General features: G+C 41.1%; 1 pseudogene; it reads left to right on the top strand.

Annotated features, from left to right (window-relative positions):
- Positions 1-760: 760 nt before the first annotated feature.
- LOC114899494 lies at positions 761-2,476 on the top strand (annotated as a pseudogene).
- The last annotated feature ends 1,236 nt before the right edge of the window (positions 2,477-3,712 follow it).

Raw genomic sequence — 3,712 nt, 5'->3', positions numbered from 1 at the left:
AATGGAATATTACTCAGCCATAAAAAGAAACGAAATTGAGCTATTTGTAATGAGGTGGATGGACCTAGAGTCTGTCATACAGAGTGAAGTAAGTCAGAAAGAGAAAGACAAATACCGTATGCTAACACATATATATGGAATTTAAGAAAAAAATAATGTCATGAAGAACCTGGGGGTAAGACAGGAATAAAGACACAGATCTACTAGAGAATGGACTTGAGGATATGGGGAGGGGGAAGGGTAAGCTGTGACAAAGCGAGAGAGTGGCATGGACATATATACATTACCAAACGTAAAATAGCTAGTGGGAAGCAGCCGCATAGCACAGGGAGATCATCTCGGTGCTTTGTGACCACCTAGAGGCGTGGGATAGGGAGGGTGGGAGGGAGGGAGACGCAAGGGGGAAGAGATATGGGAACATATGTATATGTATAACTGATTCACTTTGTTATAAAGCAGAAACTAGCACACCATTGTAAAGCAATTATACTCCAATAAAGATGTAAAAAAAAAAAAAGAAAGGAGGAGGGCTGAAGTTTTCCCCTTTGCTCTCCAAAATCTTTGCTTTCTTTTAGATGACTTTATAAAACAGCTTTATTGAGATGTAATTCACATACCATAAAATTAATCCATTTAAAGTGTACAGAGCCCGCAAGTCGCAGCCTGCTCACCTCACACCCGCCCACCCTACTGGATCCCAGAATTTCTGTGATCATATTTGAATAAGTCACTTGGAGAGAGCCCGTAGCTCCATTGCCCCATGTGTGGCATTTGGGCCCTCTTTGGCAGCGACGACTGCCTTTCTGTTCAGTGTCTGAGTGCTATGAAGATTGCACACAGAGGTCCAGATGCATTTCTTTTTGAGAATGTCAGTGGATACACCAACTGCTGCTTTGGATTTCACCGGTTTGCGGTGGTTGATCAGCTGTTTGGAATGCAGCCAATTTGAGTGAAGTAATATCCTTACTTGTGGCTCTATTACAACAGTGAAATCTACAACCACAAGGAGCTGCAACACCATTTTGAATTTGAATACCAGACCAAAGTGGATGGTGAGATAATCTTTCATCTTTATGACAAATGAGGAACTGAGCAAACAGTTTGTATGGGGTATTTGCATTTATTTTACTGGATACTGTCAATAAGAAAGTGTTCTTGGGCAGAGATACCTATGGAGTCAGACCTTTGTTTAAAGCCGGGACAGAAGATGGACTTTTGGCCATGTGTTCAGAAGCTAAAGGTCTCATTACCTTGAAGCACTCTATGACTCCTTTTTAAAAAGTGGAGCCTTTTCTCCCAGGACACTATGAAGTTTTCGATTTAAAGCCAAATGGCAAAGTAGCATCAGTGGAAATGTTTAAATATCATCGCTGTAGAGATGAGCCTCTGCATGGCCTGTGTGACAGCGTGGAGAAACTCTTCCCAGGTTTTGAGATAGAAACTGTGAAGAACAACCTACGAATCCTTTTTGACAATGCCGTTAAGAAACATTTGATAATGGACAGAAGGATTGGCTGCCTTTTATCAGGTGGCTTGGTTTCCAGTTTGGTTGCTGCCATCCTGTTGAAGCAGCTAAAAGAGGCCCAAGTACAGTATCCTCTCCAGACATTTGCGATTGGCATGGAAGACAGTCCCGATTTACTAGCTGCTAGAAAGGTGGCAAATCATTGCGAGCAAACACCATGAAATCCTCTTTAACTCTGAGGAAGGCATTCAGGTCCTGGATGAAGTCCTATTTTCCTTGATATTACATCAAGGAAATACTACATTTCCTTGCCATTTCCTTGATATTATGGTATTACAGCAGTCCGTGCTTCAGTAGGTATGTACTTAATTTCGAAGTACATTCGGAAGAACACGGATAGCGTGGTGATCTTCTCTGGAGAAGGTTCAGATGAACTTACATAGGGTTACATATATTTTCACAAGGCTCCTTCCCCTGAAAAGGCCGAGGAGGAGAGTGAGCAGCTTCTGAAGGAACTCTATTTGTTTGATGTTCTCTTAGCAGATCGAACTACTGCTGCCCATGGCCTTGAACTGAGAGTCCCCTTCCTGGATCATCGATTTTCTTCCTATTACTTGTCTCTGCCACCAGATATGGGAATCCCCAAGAACGGGATAGAAAAACATCTCCTGAGAGAGACGTTTGAGGACTCCAGCCTGATACCTAAAGAGATCCTCTGGTGACCAAAAGAAGCCTTCAGTGATGGAATAACCTCAGTTAAGGATTCCTGGTTTAGGATTTTACAGGAATACATTGACCATCAGGTTGATGATGCAGCGATGGCAAGCGCAGCCCAAAACTTCCCGTCAGTACTCCCAAAACGAAAGAAGGCTATTACTACCGTCAGATCTTTGAACGCCACTACCCGAGCTGCGCCGACTGGCTGCCTCATTACTGGATGCCCAGGGGACTAGCGCCACTGACCCTTCCGCCCGCACTCTGACCCATTACAAGGCCGCTGCCAAAGCTTAGGTACTCCCTGAGCCGTGGAGTGAAAGTAAATATTTCTTCTCATTATGAAGGGTAGGGGGCTTGGGGGCAGGATGGGTCAACTGCCCAGGCTTGCTTGGGTGTGAAAAAATAAAAGTCTTAAATCTGAAATAAATAAATAAATAAAGTGTACAGTTCAGTGGTTTTTAGTATATTCACAGGCAATGCAATCAACACAATTTAATTTTAGAATATTTTCATAATCTCAAAAAGAAAATGATATCCATTAGCAGCCACTTTCCATTCTCCACCCCCAGCCCTAGGCAACCACTCATCTATAGATTTGTTTTTTCTGGACATTTTATATAAATGGAACCATATAATATGTGGCCTTCTTTGTCTGGCTTATTTCACTTTGCATGATGATTTCAAGGTCCACCCACGTTGTAGCATGCATTAGTACTTCATTATATTTCATGGCCAAATAATATTCCACTGTTTGGCTATACCACATTTTGTTTATCCTTTCATCAGTTGATTGACATATGGGTTGTTTCCACTTTTTAGCGATTATGAATAATGCTACTATGAACATCTGTGAACTAGTTTTCCTATGGACATATGTTTTCATTTCTCTTGAGTATATATACGTAGGAATGGTGAGATATATTTTTGTTTGATTGAGGAGGGGGTTTCTTTCTCTTTCATGTTGGAGTCTTTCCTCAAATATCTAGTGATCCCTGGTGATCCTGTTTATATTTAAATCAGAATTTTCAGCACGTCCATCTCAGCCCAGCCTTTCAAGGTAGCCGTTGCCTCCAAATTCTAAGATTTTTAGGATAAGATATTCTTGCTTTACCATCTTAAAACCAAAAGTCTTATGTACACCTTAAAAATTAATTACAGAAGCAATAATTATACATATTCTTTTAAAAAAATCACAGTAAAGCAAAAATCTCATTATAACTTCTTCCAACTCTATTTTCCTCTCCAGGGACCAAGTTATTCCCCTCACTCCAGCAAAGCATACTTTCTGCTTTAATTCCATTTTGATTCGCAGATTTTCTTGATCTTTTTTGTTTGTTTTTGTTTTTGACTGTGCCACGTGGCTTGTGTGATCTTAATTCCCCACCAGGGATTGAACCCTTGCCCCCTGCAGTGGAAGCGTGAGTCCTAACCACTGGACCACCAGGGAATTTCCAAATCTTTTATTGCTTGGACATTTTTCAGATATTCCTTGAATTTTGCCCTGGAGTGTCATTATAAATAAGATTATGT

This window comes from Monodon monoceros, unplaced genomic scaffold (genome assembly GCF_005190385.1).
Source record: "Monodon monoceros isolate NGI ecotype Baffin Bay Population unplaced genomic scaffold, NGI_Narwhal_1 Super_Scaffold_18, whole genome shotgun sequence".
NCBI classification, from domain to species: domain Eukaryota; kingdom Metazoa; phylum Chordata; class Mammalia; order Artiodactyla; family Monodontidae; genus Monodon; species Monodon monoceros.
The sequence above is the reverse complement of the archived record's forward strand: the minus strand, read 5'-3'. Positions and strand labels throughout refer to the sequence as shown.